General features: G+C 35.0%; 1 protein-coding gene across 1 annotated transcript in view; it reads right to left on the bottom strand.

Moving 5' to 3' along the window:
- Positions 1 to 23086, bottom strand: part of KCND2 (potassium voltage-gated channel subfamily D member 2) — a 565220-nt gene that overhangs the window by 22688 nt on the left and 519446 nt on the right. The window lies entirely within an intron of this gene.

The following is a 23086-nucleotide window of genomic DNA, read 5'->3' as shown; positions in this document are numbered from 1 at the left end:
GTTACGAATCATTCTTTTTCCTTTAGTGCTAGTGACATTTTGGAAATAATGTGCTTCTATTTCAAGATTACAATATACGTGGCTTATGGTTTTAATCAGCCAAGCACCATAAATATCAAAATGTAAAAAAGTACCTTTCAACTCTGTGAAAATTGAGTCTAACATTTAGAAACTTATTCAGAAAAAAATTGAAGTCAGATGATGTAATGATAGCCTTTCAACTTGTCTTTTATATAATAATGGCATAACCCTTTACCATTATTTAATAGTCAATATTTCTGTGATGAGTTTTATAGTCTAACTAACACGTTTTTCAACTTAATTTTTTCAACATTGGATTAATTATAAATTTTAAGTGCATAAAGCAGTACATCACCTTTCTTTAATTAGACAGATACCAATAACGTTAAGTGGAGAAATCCAATGATATTTTCTATAATAATTCTTACTCAATTATTCATTTATAATCAATTGACTTATTTTTCCTCTTTCCTTTTTTTAATTGACTTTAGTATTAGGAAATTCCCCTAGTGGTCCTTTTACCACATTAGAATTTTTTTCTCTATTTTTCTTACTAACTCACTTTCACTTTCCATTTGATTCTGAATTTAGGAGTAATTGAGACCTCAGATGTGAGTCCTCTTATCTTCACAGTATAAGCATTCTTCCTCTGTAACTCCATCCAGTCCTATAACTAAGAACTGCTAAATACCATGTATACAATGATTTGCAGTGTCAGTTCTGGTGCCTATCTTGAAAATCAGACTCAGTGTGGACTGATTATTTCTGCCTCTGGATGTTTAAGAGCCAATTAAGACTTCAATTAGTTGAAGAGGAATGCTTATATTCCTAGTTTCTTCCACTTCCACCTGAAATCTGTTTCTCTCAAAGTCCAATAACTCCAAGTAAATGAAACCATAAACTACCCAGTCGCACAAGTCAAAATTGAGTCACTGAAGTCCTCAGTACCTATTTCTCAGCAAGCCTTACTCTCTTTGAACCAAATTATTTTCCACTTAGTTCTCCTTCCTTAATACCTGTTATAAGCATCATCATCTCTTGCCAGACCCATAAATATAACTTCAAAACTGAACTCATTTTCATTTTTTGTCATTTTACAATTCAGGGCAACACAACAAGGTTTAAGAAATGGAGACAGTATTGTTGCTACTTTGTTTGAATCTTCTAATGGACTTGAAAACAAATGAAAATCCTTAACTTTTAATGCAAAGTCTTCAGGCTTAACTTTTGTCTCCAAGGACCTCTATGACTTAGTTTATGCCTACAGTTCAGATCACCTACCTACACTCCAGAAGTAAATTTAGGGCTGGCTTATCCACAGGGGCTTCATTCTTTTCCACCAGCGATTCTCTATAATATCTCCCCAGGTAATTCTCTTCAAAGTAAAAGTCACACAACATTTTCCTCATTAACATGTGTGTGTGTGTGTGTGTGTGTGTGTGTGTGTGTGTGTGTTTAAACTTCTCTCGTCACCCTCTCCTGCTGATATTGGAAAAGCAGGAAAAGCAGAAACAGCTTTATTTTGTATCTTGAGAACACAAAATAGATTCTTAACAAATATTACTTTAAATAATAAATTTTCTCGCCTTACTGATACAGATCTTCTGAGTTCAAATGTTTGGTCTTAGAAGGAAGACAAGGAGGATATCTTGTCTTCTGGTTATATCATTATGGAAGTTGTTTAGTTGTATTTGTAGAGCTTCAAGTCTACTCTGTTGACATTGGAACTCTGGGAATTCAGTGACTAGAAACAGAGTTTAGAGGGGATTGATATTAGAATTCAGATGTGTGTATCTTCTTTTTGTTTCGTTTTGTTTTTCAGTCACAATCTGCGGTGCTCAGGGGTTACTTCAGGTTCTGTGCTCAGAAATCATTGCTTCTGGCTCAGGGGACCATATGGATGCTGGGATGAAACAAGGGTCTGTCTGAGATCAGCTGCATACAAGGCAAATGCTCTACCGCTGTGCTATTTTTCTGGCCCTAAGATGTGTGTATCTTTAGAAATACTCAAGTCCAGATTATATGTTAACATGATAGCCTACAATATACTTAATGTTTTATCTATAGAAAAGCATTTGTATATCAATATGGAGATAAAGTGACAGTGACATTAGTTCAGCAAAAGGTGGGAAGAATTACAGAAGCCTTCACTGGTACGCAGTAATGTAACCCCTATTCTAGGCCCTAATCACCTGATTTGAAGGTCCAATTACTTGCTCTTGTCACTGTAAAATGATCAACAGTTGAACCTAATGCAAATTCTCACAATGCTTTGAAATCAGAATAACTGTATCCTCATATACACAAAATACGCTAAGCTAAGAACTGGAATGTAGCACTCATATAAAACAACTCTTTCTGGGAAATAAAATCATAATATAATGACAGTGAGGAGACAGTCAAAACTTAAGATATGTATGAGTGGAGAAAAAAATGCTTGAGGATTTTTGTTTCAAAGGCATCTATCAAAAGATTTGGAAGATTGACTTCTGGATGAAACAATGCTGTATAAATACAGCCAACTTTCACATTTGCCACAATTCAAACCAAGTGTTGGCTCTGTTTTATAAGCATCTTCTTTCTCTTTGCACAGATTATGCAGTAAGCCCTGGAGGAGTCTAAAACATACAGATTCCCCCATATGAGTATATGAGAAACATTTCAAAAAAAGAATTTGATTTCAGTTTCTATCAGTTAAGACTCAGAAAATATTTTTCAAAAGAAACTAAATAAAATCCTACTATTTGTGATGGCCAGAGAAGGCAAATATTGAGTTTATCTAATCACACTAAACCTTTAAGAACTAACATATAAAGAAGCCTAGTAAAGGAATAATAAAAGGTGACAGATCCTGAGAACTGAGCTTAAAATGTTAGAGGGGAAGGACAGGAAGGTTTGGGGTATGAGAATTCTGAGAAAATGAAGTAGGAAAGTGGGCATTCAGGTGGAAGATTTCGGACTGGAAAACTATATGAATGAAATCCTAACATAAAGAGTATTGTAACTTACAGTGACTAAAATAAAATAATATTATTTAAAATAAAAGCTAAATGAAGATGCAATATAAATTTTTCTGCTTCTAAAAGATTAAAAATTATTAACTACTTTTGTCTTCTTGGTAGAGTCTGTTAATTTTACTTATTAGGGAAATTCAAGGCTAAACTATGTGATGTGCATGCAGCCAATGCTCAGTGACTTAAAAAAGACAGAAGATCAGTGAGATCAGGTAGCAGCTGGTGGCAATGGATGGGAGGAGAGAGAATCATGAACTCGGAGGTGTTGCACATATGCCAAGAACAGAAAAAAATAGATTCTGAGGGACTCAATGAAAGGGATTTAGGGCCAAATGATAAAGCCAGCTTCCCTGGAAAAGGCATATTTTGATGAGGTATCTGGCTAGAGAAAGAGATTTTGCAACTCCTTTTTGAATGTCAATAGAGATTACAATATAAATACAGCAGAAAATGAACTTTTTACTCATGGGAGAAAGATGGATAAAATTAAATATCTTTTTTGTCTGGAATAAAAGTATGGTACATAAGTATCGGAACCGCTCTGCTGAAAGTCAGGGAATTCATGGCTTTAAAGGATCCATAAGGGGAAAGAGATAACAGATACGCACAGAAGTGATTTAATGACAGAGAGCCATGTTAATCTATATCAACTATAAAGATAGTGAGGATTCATTTTTATCAGACTTCCATTTGCATTCCAAATTTCCCTCCTGCTTAAAGGTTTAAAGCACTTGCCAAGCAAGCCCAGGCAGGGCCTTGAGTTCAAACCCCGTAGCCATCTGCATATGGCAAAGTGATTGTGATAATAGCACTGTTTGGAATCCCTGGTGAAGCAAAGGAAAACAAATTTCAATTTACTTCTCCAACAAGAAAGTGTGAGTGTGTTCTGGAGATAACTGAACAGCCCAAAACGAGGTAAGTACTAATCCTATTCTTTTACTTTAGGAGAGAAAACCAGAGGCTTCCCAAACTTTAGACAATTAGGTGTCTTCCCAAAGCCAGGTTGCGAGTCGAAGGCAACAGAAGCAGGTGTGAGGGAGTCCATATTGTCCTGAAGAGACCTCATTGAACAGCCTAAGCCCAAAATGATTCCTGGGGTACACGTATGGCCACTTTCCCCACAGATTTATTTACATATCTGTCTACACCTTCTGTGATCCTGTCTACACCTTCTAAAGACTAGACTACTCTGGTTATTTCTAGTATTTTCAGTATATTTCAGATTTAACAATGTGAAAACAAATAAACAAACAACAATGAAAAATTCCTTGCAATATGTACCTGTTCTTGCATTGTCCATTTCTTTTCTTTTTTATTTTTGGGCCATACCCGGTGAAGCTCAAGGGTTACTTCTGGCTTTAAGCTCAGAAATTGCTCCTGGCTTGGGGTACCAAATGGAACGCCGGGGGGTCCAATCGAGGTCCGTCCTAGGTTAGTACGTGCAAGGCAAACGCCCTAATGATTTTGCCACCGCTCGGGCCCTGCATTGTTCATTTCTATCTCTACTCACTTAGGAGTGATCTTGAACATGAAAATAGATCATTTCTTCTTCAGATTTGTGGGGAGGTGGGTGGGGGATTGGGGCATGGAACTTTTTAAAATAATATCTTTATTTTAACACCATGATTACAAACATGTTTATAGTTGGGTTTCAGTTATAAAAAAAAAAAAAGAGCATCCCCCTTCACAAGTGCAACCTTCCTAACACTAATGTCCCCTACATGGAATCTTCTGGAATGGGAAAGAGCACTTTGGCAAACTCAGTCTCTTTTTGCCATTTAACAACTAATTTTCTATTCATTTGTTTTCTCTGGGAACAAACCCAGTGGTTCTCAAAGGTTATTGCTGGCTAGTATTTGAGGAAAGACCTTGCAGTACCAGGGCGTCCAAAACTCCTGCATAAAAAGCATACGCTGTAGCCTATTATTCATCTCTTTAGTGTTTATTACTGTTAGTAATACAGTAGTCTTATATACCTAATGAATCATTTCTTTCTGAAACATAGTGGAGAAAGGGCTTAGAAGAGCAAGGTTTTAATGAAAAAAAAAAGATACTTATCATTGTTACATGATAATTTAAATTTTATTATCTGTGTAGAATTTTTTCCTCTTTTAAGCATTGCTTTGGTTTTGCTTGTGTTTGGGGCCACACAAAGCACTATTCAGGGATTACTCCTGACTGTGCTCAGAAATTAGTCCTTGCAGGCTCCAGAACCTATGTATAAAATCGGGAATCAAACCTGGGTGGGGCAGGTACAACAAATGCTCTACCTGCTGTGCTATAGTTCAGCATCCCTCCCCAATTTTGTCCTCTTTTATTCTTTATGTTTCATATAATAAAGACCTACCTCATTCCCCTCCCTGGCTTCTTATTCTTAAAATTATGCTAAGCTCGGTAGTATTGTACATTCAAGTCTTTCTGTTTTATTCAGAATTTTATACCACGTCTCCCCTCTTTGAAAAATCAGTTGTTTCAAAAGAGTTACATTAAAATACTTTTAGATGTGTTTTTCCAGCCAGTTTCACATATTTAAATAAAATAATCAGAAAGAATAAATACTGAGTTCTTATAAAAATAAGAAAGGGACCAGAGCCATGGCACATTTGTAGGGTGTTTGCCTTGCATGTGGCTGACAGAGACAGACCATGGTTAGATCCCCAGCATCCTATATGGTTCCCCAAGCCAGGAGCGATTTCTAAGTGCACAGCCAGGAGTAACCTTTAATAGTCACCATGTGTGGCCCCCAAAACAAAACCAAACCAAAAGAAAGAAAAAGAAAGAAAGAAAGAAAGAAAGAAAGAAAGAAAGAAAGAAAGAAAGAAAGAAAGAAAGAAACAAACAAAGAAAGAAGGAAAGAAACAAAGAAGAAAGAAACAAAGAAGAAAGAAACAAAGAAAGAAAGAAGAAAGAAAGAAAGAAGAAAGAAAGAAAGAAAGGAAAAGAAAAAAGAAAGAAAGAGAAAGAAAGAAAGAAAAAAAGAAAGGAGAAAGTAAAGAATAGTGATGATAGCATATAATATAGAAGAATAACAAAAAGTTTTATAGTAGACCTGAATTTTGTCAAATGAATGGAAGCCCCTCTGTGACTTTCCATATCTCTGTCATACCTCTGTGACTTTCCATCGCTTCTCTTTCTACTGTTTTCTTCTATCTCTAATATATACTCTGTGGACCCAGTTAAGCTTTTCCTTGCTCCTTTGCCACCTTAAAAACCTGCCAGATCTTATGATTCTTGTCTCCTTTCCTTATAGCATCAGTTATAAAGACACATAATAAAGGTATTATTAATTTAAAAAATGTTACTTCTAAATGTCACTACTGCCCATAATTTTGGTTAATATTTAACTAGATATTAGAGAGAATATTGAATGGAGGAACAAAGACTCAGGTAAGACTGAATTTATGAAGACTTTATTTATTTATTTTGATTTTTGGGTCACACCCAACAGCGCTCAGGGGTTACTCCTGGCTCTATGCTCAGAAATCGCTCCTGGCAGGCTCGGGGACCATATGGGATGCCGGGATTTGAACCACTGACCTTCTGCATGCAAGGCACACACTATCTCCACACTATCTCTCCGGCCCTGAAGACTTTATTCTTAGATATAGCCCAAAACATTTATGAACAGTACTTTAATGCTGTGCTTACTTAACTATCAAAAATATAGATAGAACCGATTACACCAGACAACTAGAATGAATAAATCTATTATCTGTCTTTATGTAACTTCCAAAATTATCAAGTAAAATTAAAATATTAAATAAAATGGTGATACTGTCTACTCACTTTTCTCTAAGATTTCTCCAAATATTATATAGCTAGAGTGTTTTAGATTAAAACACAGAAAGAGTTCCTTAAATTTTCTTACATATGTTCAGGCATTTACATGGTTAACTTCATTCAATTCATATGGCTTCTATTTTTCTTTTTATTTGAATAGTGTGAATGTGGCTCACTTAATAAAGGAGAAACGCTATACAAAGCCAACCTCCCCAGTTAAGGCTCGACTTCCCATCTATGAAAATATTTCCCATGGAGAGTAAGAGGGAACAAAACCTTGCATTTTATAAACACAAAGTAGAAGACCTCTCTGTGTAACAGGAAGGAAATGCTGATTTGAAAATAAACCTTGATGCTTATGGTAACTCAATCTCTCATGCCACCTTTCTTTTCTACATTGAAAACGTCTTAAATTGCTGGGCATAAAGAACAGAGTAAATGGATTCTTTGCAGCTGCACAAAAGTCTGCACACTGTATTCTGCAAAAGCTAGTTTAAATGTATTTCAGTAACTATATAGTTTTACAAATGAAAACTTCAGAAGGGGCATGAATCAGTATTTGTGAGTATAAATATTTGACAAAAAGACATCTGTTTATTTGATAAGTGAATATGTCTCCTGAACCCCACTTGATACACTGAAATTCTAGTGCCCATTATGTAGTTTTGGAAGTGGAGCGCCTGGGAGGGTATTAGGTCATGAGAATGTTCCCCAGAGATCTCCCTAACCCCTTTCATAATACAAGTAGGAAGGACACACAGTAGGAAGGACAATCTGTGAATTAGGCAGGATCCCTTATCTGTTATCACACAGAATATGCAGGATCATGACCTTGGTCTTCTCAGATTCAACAACAGTGAGAAATATATTTCTGTTGTTCCTAAACTATTGGCATGGTACTTTGCTACTTATTGGGATGGTATTTTGTTACTGTTGAACAAAGATAGAACCATTAAAAAATTAAATGATGTAAATGACAGATATATCAATATCCTGGTAAAAAGCTGTTAGAATTGTGTAGGTATGTATGTGTGTGTTAATTACTAATATTATGTTTGGATTTTTCCCCAACACCTAATTGCTAGTCAGAGAGGCCTGAGAAATAATTGCTCTGACCTGGAAGCTGTATCACCTCTCAAATAATAATTCTATCCCTTAGGGTCTCAGTGGCAATGCTATTCATGGATTTTCTGCCATCACCATGATATTCTGGAAGGATCTTAGTTTGATAGATAATTTTTTATAATAGCTACAGTGTTTGTAATAGAGAAAAACTAAAATAGTGCTTCTACAGAACACCTGTGTGTGATATAAAATTTGTTTGTCAGGGGAGTTTCTGTTTTATCAATAATAGATAAATTTCTCTGACATTTAAAAAATCACTGTTTGCCTAAAAATATTGCCTGTTTTTTTAACTTCATAATTTTCCCTATAGGTTTAATAGCCATATTATTTGGGAGACATTAATTTTTAATTATCTTGTAAGTATAACGGTAAAAGTATTCTGTAATCCCTCCTGCTTTAAATTCAAGCTAAATTTTAAACTATGATTCTTCAAAAATACGTTGTTTTATCTTCCTACTATTCTTATTAATAATATTAGTACCAGGTACATTAAAAGGTAAACTAGGGTCTTTCAGTTAGGGGCTTGTGAAATGCTTAAAAATTTCATATATAAATTTCAGGTGTGTAGTAAACTCCATTTTAGTGAACGTCTTCATAGACTCCCCCCCCCCCGAGAGATTTCAAAGCTCTTATTAAGTATATGGCAGTAAAACAGTCCTCAAAATTGCTATTTATATATTTTGGAATGTTTCCAGTTGAATAAAAGAAAGTATTTATTGTGAATATAAAGAATTTACACAGAAACTTCAAGCAAAATACCAAAGCATGTTATTTTACAACTGCAGATACAACAAATGCCCACGAGGGGGCATAAAAACCTAAATGAAAGTTTAGAAACACACTAGGAACATTTTTGGTTTTCTAAAGCACAGAGAAAAGTATTTCCAGTAAATTGCTTATATGATTCCTTATCTTTGCCTACACACATTCAGTATTTAGGATATATTTGGGGCATTTTATTCCTCTCAACATAGTTGAATGGGATAAAACCTCACCAATTTAATAGATTACCTATTTTTATGATTTTTTTCTGAAAAGAAATAATACTGACAGAATTTTCCATTTCTCTTAGAAAGATAAGCAAATTTCTGTAATGGGAGACACTACTAAAGCAATTTTATTTAAAAACAGCACCAACCAAGACTTTTTCAGTGTGTAAACTGGGGTAAATTAAAGGATTGGTTCTTTACATATAAAAATAAGAAAAATTGAACTAAGATGCTTCTTTAGCATGTCTATTCATGTTTATACACTCAACTCTCAACATCATTCTTCAGGTTTACTAAATGTGTCTCCCAACTATGTCCCTTTCAAAACCATATTATTTTCTGTTTCAAGTTGTAATTGCTTTTTGCCCATGAGAAATATGATTATGACCTAATTTCTTAATAAACACATTTTCTTATCACAGTGAATACAATCACAGACATTCTTGATGGTTGTCTCTAAATGATGCCTTTCCAACAGCTATTTTGACTTCATTTTCTACAAAGTCTTCAAAAAATGTGCACAATCAACTACTATGGTACACACATTTTAGAACACCAGGAACTGACTTTTCCAGCTGTAAGTTGAATGAAAACATTTTCTCTGCTTGGGGAACCTAATCTTTGTTTTCTAGCACTATCCATTGACCATGTGGTAGCTTTAAGTTCCATAATGTCATTCTCCCCCACAAAAGCTTTCCTTGTGTCTCCTTCACCAGTAGGAAAATGTTCCATCCAGTCCTCATTTGGCAATCCCATTGCCACTATTGACCCACACATAACCTATGTTCATATTGAACAAATAATCCTGGAAGTACTACGTCTTTCCATTATTCTATGCCTTTGGACATGCTATTTATTCTAGAGTATTTCTCTTTTGCTTGTCTTCCCAGCAAACTCCTAATTTACAATGGTATGTCTAGCATCAATTCTTTAATTGTAATCTTTTGGTTTAGGAGCCATACCCAACAGTGCTCTAGGATCACTCTTGGCAGTGTTCAGGGGACCATAAAGAATGCTAGGGATCAAACCTTTGCCTGCCTCTTGTAAGGCAAATACTTACACTTGATATTTCATTGGCCTCTCAAGCATCATTTCTTATTTGAATAATTAAGTGACCATTTTATCTCTGCACAATAATTAACACCACTTCTCACACACCTCTCTTAGTCTCCTAGTCAGCTCCCATACTTCCTACACTACTTGCAACTAACAGAGTTCAATTAGTTGGGTTTTTTTGTTTTGTTTTGTTTTTTACAGATTTGTTTTCTCCCATTAAGCAAGAAGGTTCATGAAGTCAAGGTTCATGTCATTGTTATATACCCAAGTCTAGATCAGACCCTGTTCAGTGCTGAGCAAATAGTTGGAACTCAATAAATGTTTACTACTTAAATAAATTCTCCAGGGAGAGGTGAGATGGTAAACAATAAATACGGGAGGCAGGCATGAAGGAAAACACACATCTTTGGCTCTTTTTTTTCCTTAACAAAATTTTTGGGTTTTTTTTTTCTCCAGATCTAGCATCATTGCAACACCTTAATTTGTCTAGATTCCTCTTTGGCTACTTAGAGCATATGTCCAAAAAAACTTATTTCTACACTTTCAATTATTTTCTACCCAAACAAATCATGCTATATCCTAGATGATTCTAAATAAAGACAGAGAATTGAAGAGACCTGATAATCTAGTCCCCATTTCAGATTGTCATAGGCTTGACATTCTGACCAGAATTTTAAAACACAATGCACCCATATTTGATAGTCTTTGCGATTCTCAAATGCCCTGCAATTTCCACCATTTGAGTGAATATTGACTCCCAATTCTCTGAATCTCACGTATCGTTCTGAGAAATGACTGAATCTTTTCATACCTAATTTTCTCCCAGATGCTGCTAATCTTAGATCGTGAGCATTAGCTGTTCTCTGAAAATTCTACTGTTTAGTATACATTTTTCTTAGCAAGATTCTCTCGGGTGTTGTTCTGGCAATATATTGGAAGACTTGTGCCTGTCTCCTATGGGAAAGAATAAAGATCTCCTCCAGCAAATAGCAAATCCAGGTCCCAGAAATGCCTGGTCCTTTAGTTGCTGACCCCTGTAGCAAAAGAACCGTGTTCTGATTTCACATCCCAAGGGTTGCATCTTCAGCACTGTCAGAGCTGCTCTCACACTGGGAGAATTTCTATAGTTACCTGCTGCTGTTGCTTCCTCATCTCTTCCTGTCCTTTGAAAGGTAACTCTGCTGCAGGAAGCTCCCCTCTGTGCCCTGTTCCAAATCACTGCTGCTAGCGGCAGGTTGTCACCCATGGAGCCAAATCCCCGTGGCATTTCGACAGCTCTGTTCATAAATCTGTTTTCTTATAATCATCACCTCTCTCACTTGCTGACATCACCAAAGTCACTCATTGTTTACAATCCATCCAAAGACATCGGAATGCCTTTGCCATAGGAAGGAGGAACTTATCACCCAGAGTTATGCTCGAGGCACCAGGCTTAGAAGAGAATTCATTTTGGCAGTTTAAAAGAAAAGTGGAATGTCTAGTGTGAGCATTTCCATTTTCTCTGCCAGTTTACATAGTCTACAGCACATTAACTATGGGGCCTCCTGACAACCTGAAACTGTCTTTAAGCATTTACCTCTTTGATTTTGGACTGTAGTTTTAAAATTACCTGTACATTATCCAGTGATGACCTAATACATCACTTCTAATTCTGCCCATAAAGGTCTCCTAATTTTAACCCTAGTGTATCCTTCTTAACTTTTATGGAAAAGAATGTACAGAAGTCTAGCTACACTTAATAAAAGCCCAGACTCTCTTTGGGCTGGCAGAAAGTTGTTTTTCACAGCAGCATCTAAATTGATGGTCCTAGAAATACCAGTTTTGTTCCTGTTGGCAAAACTGGCTATGCCCATAACATTTCTGTTACAAAATATCTGACTTCTGTTTTGGTCCCATAGAATGTTATGGCAAAAGCACTTCAAATAAAGTGTATAGGTTACCAAGTTGTCAGGTGAGAAGGCAAACTTCTTCCTGGTTGAACTTCCTTCTGAAAGAAAACTGTGATTGACAGCTACTACTAGACAGTCATCGGTGACCTTACCTGGCTACAGGAGTAAAAGTGCCTCCTTAGAAGAGTTTTATAAGGCTAGGAACCCATTCATGAGGCTACCCTCTTGTGACATAACCATTTCCCAAATGTGCCTTCTGCATGTACCTCCATAGTGAGTGTTAGGAGTCAATAGCTAAATTCTTTGGGGGTACACAAACAGTCGAGGTATAGAGTTAAGGGATAGAAATCCATAAACTGTCTGGAAACTCAAATAGGACCTGGGTGTCCCATGTTCTGTGGGAGGGGTGAGGATATTATTTGGAACTCACCATCACAGAGAAGCTTCTTGCAAGTTCAACAGCTGGATATAGCTTGGTCTCCCTGGTTAATTTCTTCTCTAGGCAATGCTAAATATTTCAAAATTCACTAGGCATCAATAATTTAATGTTATTGTAATTCATGTAAATAGTCACAGCTGTTTAAATACAAAAATGGAGGCAGAGCAAAGCCACTATAATTTAACCGACCCATGGCAGCCAGAAATTTCCACTAAAATTTTAGTCTTCAATTTAACCTAGAAAGTTTTAGACAAACTTTATTTTTGGTGATAATATATTTAGATTAAAAATCCTTTTGGAGGATAGTTTTAGTCTGCTGAAAGGGAGACAAAGTTATTCTATAAAATTAATAGAATAATACTACATGCATTTTTCTGTTTAGATTCTTTGGCCTCTTGTTAGGATAGTAAAGCTCTGATTAAAATGCTTTTTTAATATTAACCATATATGTTAGGTCATAGCCAGTGTAAGCATGAATAAGAGGGTTTTAGATAAATTTATGTTTCTAATTCTAGTGCTATTTGGCCAGGTTTATACATCAAAATGCTCCTATAGTTGTATTTAACTATATCTAGTATATGAAAATCTACAAAATGACAGCAAAAGAAACAAAAAATAAGTGCACCTGCTTAAAGATGAATCACCACTAACACAAAAATCTGTGTAAATGATGTCTTTAAGATTCCTCATAAGCAAAAATAACATGGAAATAAGGTGGAATTAGAATTTATTTGCTTTAAGAATTAGAAGATATTTCTCATTCTAAGTATAATAAATGCACAAATTCATTTTAAATGCACAAATAAAATAGTATTTTATTACCTACAAGCAATTTTCTGTAAGTGAGATTAGATTATAAGCACAAAAAATTAATTTTAGTGCTGCTTGTTCCTGGGATCTAAGCAAGAATTTAAAGGCCACTAGAAAAATTTGCAACAGGGTAGATTTAATGACAGAAATTTTTTACAGGATGATGAAACCAGGAGACCATAATGCAGAGTTGGAACTGAGCAAGATAGAGTAACAGTAAGGTTCAAGGCTACACTGGATTTTTGGGTGAGCACTATGTCTTTATCAAGTTCTTGTTTTGTTTTGGGATTACTCCTGGCTTGGGAGGTCCTTATGTGGTACTGGTAAGGACTGTAAAGTCTCTTCTTTAAAAACATGTGTTCCCACCCTTTGACCTAGATTACTGATTATCACTAAACATAAGTGTAGGAACTAAAGTCACCTAGAAGACCAAAATCCAAGCTTATTTTACCTTCCCCATTTCCTTTCTCACCTTCTAGATCTCTTCCAATCTCTTGCCAAGGGTTTCACTGGCTAAATTGTTGAAATCAAGTGACAACCCTACCTGGGGCTATAGTCTACTGGGGTCTAAATAGCTATAAAGATGTATCAGAAAATCTGAAACCAGGTCTTTCCTGACCAAAGCTATATTTTGCCCACCTTACCACAGATCACTATTAAGGTTCTTACTGGTTCCAAGATTTTATGACCCAGACACAGATCTGCTATTTTGTTGACTGACTCCAGCTCTCCCCTTTAAAAGCAGAGAATGACATTTACCAGAAATAGAATCCCTGTAGTGAGACTGAAAAAAGCCTATCTGGGTAACAGAGCCATGCATCATGTCATCACAATGTTTGAAAACATCACAAGCCAATCCACCATCTCACCTTAGGGATGTGATACACTTACCTTACCTTAAGGAGGAAGAAAAATAGGGGCAGGCTCCAGACTTTACCTTTTCCACTAATAATTGACATTTCAATTCCTTGTTGAGAATAAGCTAAAAAATCAAGTTCTATGTTTTACAGTGAAGGGAAAAATGCCAAACACAAAGCAACATAATAAAGATGTTCAATTAGGTCTGATGACTGTGAAATGTTCTCCTTGTATAAAATGGGCACAAATGTGTAATAAAATCTGGTCTCTGGGGCTTCTAAGCCTTGTGGTGACTAAGTGCTGGAAAGAGTTTCTTAGTTAAAATAAATCATTTTAGACTTGTATCCTTCACTAGATCATTGAGAATGTCATTAGTAATAAATTCAAACATATTTTAAGGGCAGGTAAAATTTGTATAAAAACAAGATTGCTTTTAAAGATCAATTGATCTTCGCAATTGCTTTAGTTCTTATGAGGCTTTTTAATTTTGTGGTTATTTTTGCTGCTCCTTTTTATTATAACAGTGAAAGTCTATGGCTGAACATATCAGAGCCTGGTTGTTAGTTTAATAAAGAATAAAAAGATTCGTATGTTAAAAGGATGACGTAAGATGGATGATGAAGGGTTGGAAAATAAAATAGATATATACGTGTGATTTAAATTAAAACTAAGAATGTCAGTAGTGGTTCTGTCATAGGTGTCATTATCATGGACAGCTAAAAGACATACAATTTGACAACTTGCCACTTTCAGCACTAATAAGGGTTTATGATAATAGTTTATTTACAGTTGAAGGGTAAAGCTTTCAAATCATTGTGCCTTAACCTCTGAGAGCTGTCACTATGGGATCAATATGGTTGATTTCCATTATGACAAATGAGGCTTAAGCTTGAAAATAACAGATATTACATTCCTTGAGATATTTCTTGAAAAATTAGCTAGTGCTTTTATTAATTGCTTGCTCTCATAAAAGTCCCTAAGTTAAAAACTTCTGCTTCTAAAAAAAAGAAAATATTGAAGCAAATATTCTTGTAAATATATTTCCTCCCTTATACTCTCACTTCTTCCTCCTTAATGCTTTTTTCTAGTAAGGGATCTAAGGCTATATAAAAACATAAGTAAGCTTGCATTATTTTCTAAACATGTGTACATAAGTTTTCTCCTAGTCTTAAGAAGTCCAATTTATGTTGAGAAATATACTCAATCTCTTCTAACTTCTATTAGAAATAATTGGTAATTATGTAATTTACATTTCTGCTATTTAAACTAATAAATTTGGTAATATATACATAATAAATTATGTAATTTACATTTCTGCTATTTAAACTAATAAATTTGGTCCCAATGGCTCATTATCTTTAAGAGTAAGTGAATCTCCTTTTCTCTTTTTCAATAATTTCTGTACTATTTTTTAAATGTAAATATGCCAATACATTGCCTATGTTGATCTGAACAAACTCATAGTTCACTTTTCCCAAATAACAAGATGGTAAAAATTTTAGTTTATACAGGATATTTCAGAAATTGCTTCTGGCTCAAGGGCCATATGGAATGCCAGGAATCAAACCCAGGTCTCCTGGGTCAGCTGAGTGCAAGGCAAATGTCCTACCACAGAGCTACCACTCTGGACATTTAACTTTTGTTACAACTACCAGATTTTGTTGTTCTAGGACATAAACAGCTTTAGAAAATATAAAACAATGAGGATGACTATAATCCCATAAAATTTTAAGTGTCAGGGCAGGAGTGATGGCGCTAAGCAGTAAGGCATCTGCCTTGCTCGCGCTAGCCTAGAATGGACCAAGGTTTGATCCCCAGGCTTCCCATATTGTCCCCCAAGCCAGGAGCAATTTCTGAGTGCATAGGCAGGAGTAACACCTGAGTGTCACCGGTGTGGCCAAAAAAAGCAAAAAAAAATTTTTTTGAGTGTTCATAAATAAATCAAATGCTGTGGACACTAACTTTTAAATTTCATATTTTATGTCAAGAAATACTCTTGTAGTATAAAATTGTGCTCCTAAAAATATATGTGGCTTTGTAAACAAGTGTTGCCTCAATACCAAATAAAAAAAACAATTGCAATGTCACCTTAGATATGTGGATAAAGAAAGTGTATGTGTACAACAGGATTTTAATCAACTATAAGAATAGACGAAATCTTGCCTTTATCTACAACATAGTTTGATTTGGAGGAAAATCAAAAAAATGTCAAAAGGAGAAAGCATAATATTGCATGATCTCATTCATAAATAATATATAAAGAAACAAAATAAATGAATTGACAGCTTCCAATAGGAAAAGAAAAAGACATTTTAACTAATAACGGAATTAGAGTTACCAAGAGGATGGGAAGTAAATGAAAAGGGCACAAGGGCATCGTAGATTGTGATGGGAGTTATTGGTATTTTGGTATTGAGAATAATATAGTAATATTGTAGTCCTAGAATTTGTAACATTGACAGTCTTGTAAACTATCATATCAATAAATTACTAAGAAAAAATGCACCAAATATCCTTCTCTTTGAAAACAAATAATCTTATTTTTAAAAGTTTTATTTTCGTAAACACATGCCAAACTATTCAAAGATGGTAAACTGTACCATCAGCACAGCTTAAAAGCAGGGGATTTTTTTTTTATCTTTGTCCCATTGTACAGTTAGCCAACTGCTATTTTAAAGAGACACTTAGTGAATCAACTCACCTTATAGAGATGAAATACTGCTTTCTTGTTGAAAAATGGTATTTTGGTATTGAGAATAATATAGTAATATTGTAGTCCTAGAATTTGTAACATTGACAGTCTTGTAAACTATCATATCAATAAATTACTAAAAAAAATGCACCAAATATCCTTCTCTTTGAAAACAAATAATCTTATTTTTAAAAGTTTTATTTTCGTAAACACATGCCAAACTATTCAAAGATGGTAAACTGTACCATCAGCACAGCTTAAAAGCAGGGGATTTTTTTTTTTATCTTTGTCCCATTGTACAGTTAGCCAACTGCTATTTTAAAGAGACACTTGGTGAATCAACTCACCTTATAGAGATGAAATACTGCTTTCTTGTTGAAAAATTTGAAACCATTCAACACAATACTGTTAAATGTATTTATCTCATTATAGTTTACCGTAAGAAATACACCTACAGGAGATCAACGACAAAGTATCTAAAACCCACATAAAAAATGGGAAAAGGAAATGAACAGGGACCAACAGGTGGCCAACAGGAACATGAAAAATCCTCATCACGACTAGTTAGAAAGTTAGAAAGGAAATAAAAATCAAAATAACAATGAGATTCCATCTTGTACCAGTGAGAATTGTACATATAAATATATAAGAATGTTCTGTGTTGGCAGGAATGCTGTGAAAAAGAAATTCACTACTGCTGTTGGGAATGCTGTCTAGTTCAACCTCTGTGAAAAACAGTGGGTTAAATCCTGGCAATTTAATACACAGATTCCGTCCCTGGCATTCTCTCAGGAATCTGTCAGGAATATTTCTGAGTACAGAGTCAGTGTGTGGATCAAAAATAAGCAAAAAATCGTATCTGTCAGATGATTCCACTTTTGAGTATCTATCCCCAGGATGGGAAAAACATTAAGGATGTATGCACACCATTATTCATTGCAGCACTCAGTAAAATGACTAATATTTGGAATCAACCTAGATATCTAACAATAAATAAGAACATGATGTTGTAGTGTATATATACACAATGGAATATTATGCCACTTTAATGAATTAAAAATAATGTAATTTGTAGCAATATGAATGTACTGGAAGCTTTTATGTAAATTAAGTAATCTAGAAGAAGAATTAATCAGGATAATATTGCTTATTATTATATTATTGTTATTTATATGTTATATGTTATTTATATGTTATATGCTATTTAGAATAACTGGATAAAAAAACAATGGTTTAAAGGGTAAAAGGAATAGATAGTTTTTGGCCCCATTGGATAGGAGGGAAAAAATGAGTGGTGGGGAAAGAAAAGGTAGATGAGAAGAAATATAGTACAATGGTCAAGAGGATTCAGTTACATCATTAGTATGAAGTAATGTTAAATATTCAAACATAGTCAACAACACTGAAATCATGAGACACAAACTTTAATAGTAAAACTTAAAAATGTGCTTTTTAAGATGGCAGGCTGAGGGTGGGAAGAGAAGAGAGTCTGGAAATATTGGTGCAGAGAAATTGATACCAGTGGTGAGAATGCTGCTGGAACATTGTATGTCTAAAGTCCAACTATGTAAATCACGATGATTGAATTAAAAAAAAAAGATTCAAATTCTCGTTAAAAATAATTGAAGTCTCCCATTGTATCCCATTCTATGCCATCTTACCATCACTGAATGCCTAGAATCAATGATGCATAGAAATAAAGAAGACAATCCAATTATGCTTGTTGCTGTCTACTGTTGCATTTAGCCATAAAGATGGGATTGGATGGTGGTGGATGGTAATGGAGGCCTTTGTCCTCCAACTCAGGACCACGTGGCTCCACCTTCTCCAACCAGCAAGTATCTGGGTTCAGGAAAGCGGCGGGTATTAAACTCACATGCAGTCAGGCTTCCAGAGAGATCATTTTTATTCAGCCCTGGCCAACATATGTGGCCTATATCATAACCATTTATGCTGGATCCTTATTCAGCCCTGCATCCTAACTTGTCTCTCAGCCATCTCTCCTCCTGCTACCTTCTCCATTCAGGCAAATCCCAATCCCCTTTTGCCCATGAGGCCAAACCTTTTATAATTTCCCCAAGACCCCTCCCAGGAATGGGAGGGTCTTGCAAGTAAAGTTACACGGGAGGAAATGGGGTGTGTGGTTACATCTACTACTAATGAAATACTGGAACATGCAGTGGGAAGTAGGATATATTATGTTTAAAACACTGTACTAAGTGTGGGAAGGTAGATATTAGAAGCTGCAAACCTTTCTTACATTTAGTAAGGAGAGGGGTGAAATAAGAAATAATAACTGAGAGTAATAATTTCTATCATATAAATGATTGTAGAATTTCTTCCAGGTGAGAACATTCAAGAAATAGTTGCCAAAGGAAGAAAGATTAAACTGAAAAGTAGAAAGAAAGAGAAGGGATGTACTGTAAGAGGTATCTAGGCAATACTTGATTGAAGGATTGATCATGAGTAGGTAGAGTTAAGGCCCCACCTATGTTAATAAAATCAGGGCTTTCTGACAATGTCACAAGACCCTCATGTTCTTCACTTTACTAAATCCCACAATTAGCAACAAAAATTGTTTAAGAATTTTTCATTCTGTTGAATTATTACTATTTTTGAGAGGGGCAACATAGTAAGACTTGTATTTCCCCTGGGTTGAATTTGTATATCAAATTGTTTCTTGGTGATAGGTTTTAATGGGAAAGGCTAGAGTGAAATTACATTCAAAGAAGGAAAAGGAAGTAAAAATGTATCCAGCAGCACTGCAAATCATACTTGTAGATTGTTTAAAAGGTCTACCCAGAGCTGTGCCTAGGAAAAGCTTTTTATTTTTTTTTTCGTGAACTGACTATTAAAAGGGTATTTGTTTGCCTAGCAAGAGTGAATGGAGCCAGCCATTATGCCTTAGAGACCCTGTATTGATCCTTGCATACAAACCACTAAATAGGACTTGACTGCTACACAATGGAGGATTAATTCTCCCTTCCGCATAAGACTACAGTGAGCATGTCAATATGCATTTATGAAACCTTCCTCTGTGTGGACGAGAGTGCAGAGATCCTAATAAACAAATTAATGTAGGGAAGTCAAAGAGGGCATGTGGCTAACATGTTGTTTTTATTTAAATTAAACTCAATTAAGTGGAATCAGAAAAAGAGCAAGTTTTTTAATATAATTTCCTGACTTGATTTTTTAAAAATATATTTTTGTAATGCTATTTTATTTTATATTTTAGAAGAAATTTTACTTATTTTTCCTTTTGTGACTTTCTTGTAGAAACATTTCAAAGGATTATAGATTTAAAAAATAGTGTATCTATGAAACTGTGAGCTTGGTACAGTATAAAAATGTTTTACTGTGTATAATTTTGCTACAAGTTAGTAGAAAAGTCAAAAACTTCTGAGTCAGCTAAAGGAATAAAATTTAAAACATTCAGATTTAAAAGATAAGAGTGAACTAAAACCCTTCATCTTATGATATGTTGATGTCTCTTTTGAATGCCTTAATTATTCTCCTCAAAAACAAGGGGACTATAACCTCATAGCTCTTCTAATTTTTAGGTTCTATAAGTTATTTGGACAACAACTAATGTTTATTTGAGCAGTTTTCATGTCTTTGTAAACATAATACTCAACTTTTCACATTATAATGTCTTTTGGGAGCAGGGCTTTTTATTTTTATGAGGTAATTGGTTTGGGTAAGAATACCATAGTTATGGGTTATTAGCTGGAAATAAAGAGTAAATGCAGAAACATTTTATATTCTTTCATTAATTAGATTTCAAAAGTTCAAGTAGTTTTAGAGTGGCTGAATCACTTTTGAACAATTTCTTAGTTTAGCAGGTTACACAACTAAGGTTTTTGTTTTCCTCAAAATTAATCTTAACATCTCTAAAAAAACTTAAGCAAAAATATCTTGGGGCACAACAGAATCATCTTAAATATGTTGCCAAATTTCAACTATGTGCCAGCAGAGAGAGGATAGTCTTCCATATTAACTGGTTCTTACGAGCCAAGAACCTCTTTAATTAGTCAAGTTTGATCAGTAATGCTAGTGTTCTCTTTCTGACACCCCATAAAGAGATGGCCCAAGGAAAGCCAGAGAGATGAGTAAGAAATATATTTGGTCTATTCTCACTCCAGGCTCTAACCTCCACAATCTTTCTTTTCTAATACCCTAATAGATCCTTAAAGATCTCATGTTTAGTATTCTAAAATCTTTATTGGGAGAGGAAAAATTTACATTAAATTCACACACAAAAATATTTAAAATGGGGGCCGGAGAGATAGGGTGGAGGTAAGACATTTTCCTTTCATGCAGAAGGTCATCGGTTCGAATCCCGGCATCCCATATGGTCCTACGTGCCTGCCAGGAACAATTTCTGAGCATGGAGCCAGGAGTAACCCCTGAGCACTGCCAGGTGTGACCCAAAAAATCACACACACACAAAAAATTTTAAATGGGTATGTATATGTTCTAAAGTCAAAACAAAAGAACGTCATTCCCAAAAGTTAGGAATGGTTTCTATAGTAAAATTTTGCCATGTTTATGTTCTATTTCATTATGACATAGTATTCTTCTCAGTGGAAAGATAAATGCCATAACTTAATATGAGTAAACATGATATCACCAAAAGAACAACCAAAAAAGTGCATCTGAATTACTATTAAATTCTTATGGATCCAGAATTCTAGGAAATAAGTTCAGAGTTCAGAAATAATAACTGGGAGATTACATCAATGCGATTAGCTATTTATATGGATGGTTATTTGCAAGCATAAAGCTGACTTATCCTGTGTTGTAGCCCAAACAAATCTATGAAGTACAGCTGAACACTTTTTATATGCTAATTACATTGTGTTCTATAACCAACACATGTTTGCACTTACATAATCAGATAAAAACTGTAATTTATTTTGTCAGAATTTTCTTATCTTCTAAACACACTTTTATCTGATCAAGTTTAAACGATAAATTAAAATTCTCAGTGATGAAATATATTCTCAATGGAAGCAAGTAGGAAGGAAATTTCTTAAAGGAAAAATAACAAGTGATTATGTTTTGGCAAACTAAAGACTACGTAACTCCAGATAAAATGTTTAACTATATTTTATTAATTATATATCTATTATGAAAGAGTAATTGAGGTGCTCAAGAGAGTAGTACTGCCTCCTATATTTGGGCAAATTTTAAAATGTTCTACAACTCTCCTGCAAAGCTATTGCAAGAAGAAAATATTTTTTAATCAGCCAAAATTTTGTTGTTTAGAATTTGGGTTTATGTTTAAAATGGTGCTCAGGGATTTCTTGTTGATTATTTGATCAGAAATCAATTCTGGAGACCATATGGGATGCTGGGGATGGAATAGTGCTCCTTGTTTATTTGTGATACCTTAAATTTTATTAAAAATAGCAAAAATGAATTATCATTACATTCCAATCCTTTAGAAATTCTAATCCCTGGGGCTGGAGAGATAGCACAGTGGCGTTTGCCTTGCAGACAGCCTTCCGAGGACCAAAGGTGGTTGGTTCAAATCCCAGAGTCTTATATGGTCCCAGTGCCTGCCAGGAGCTATTTCTGAGCAGATAGCCAGGAGTAACCCCTGAGCACCACCGGGTGTGGCCCCCCCAAAAAACAAACAAACAAAAAAATTCAAATCCCCAAATTTACTATTGCACTAATTGAATAACTAAAAACAGAAGCACCTCTCAATAAAAGGACATTCACAAATCCCCGTTGGCTATTTTGTTTGTCTTATGGAAAAATTGTTGCTGATACATTTCAGATTGCAAAATATAAAAAGAATATTTGCATGAATACTTGGAGAGGGAACACTTTTCAGAATCCATATTCATTACTTTTTCTTTTTTTCTTTATTTAAACATCTTGATTACAAATATGATTGTGATTACGTTTCAGTCATGTAAAGAACACCTCCTTCATCAGTGCAACATTCCCACCACCAATGTCCCAAATCTCCCTCCATCCCACCTCATCCCCAAATGTACTCTAGATAGGCTTTCCAGTTCCCTCATTCATTCACATGATTAGGGTAGTTCTCAGTGTAGTTATTTCTATAACTGCACTCACCATGCTTTTTCTTTTTTTGGCCACACCCAGTGATGCTCAAGGAGTTACTGTTGGCTATGCGCTCAGAAATCGCTTTTGTCTTGGGGAACTGTATAGGATGCCAGGAGATTGAACCACGGTCCATCCTAGGTTAGCTGCATGCAAGGCAAATGCCCTACCGCTGCACTGCCACTCTGGCCCCATAATCCATATTCATTTCTGATGGCATATTTGCCCAGATTTGTAACCTCTGTGGATTTTTCTTAAAAAGATATTTTCTACCACTAATGATCAAATATGAGCTCGTTTCCAAGCTGATAAATAGTTGAGGCAATATGAATTAT

This window comes from Suncus etruscus, chromosome 1, assembly GCF_024139225.1.
Source record: "Suncus etruscus isolate mSunEtr1 chromosome 1, mSunEtr1.pri.cur, whole genome shotgun sequence".
In the NCBI taxonomy this organism is placed as follows: domain Eukaryota; kingdom Metazoa; phylum Chordata; class Mammalia; order Eulipotyphla; family Soricidae; genus Suncus; species Suncus etruscus.
The sequence above is the reverse complement of the archived record's forward strand: the minus strand, read 5'-3'. Positions and strand labels throughout refer to the sequence as shown.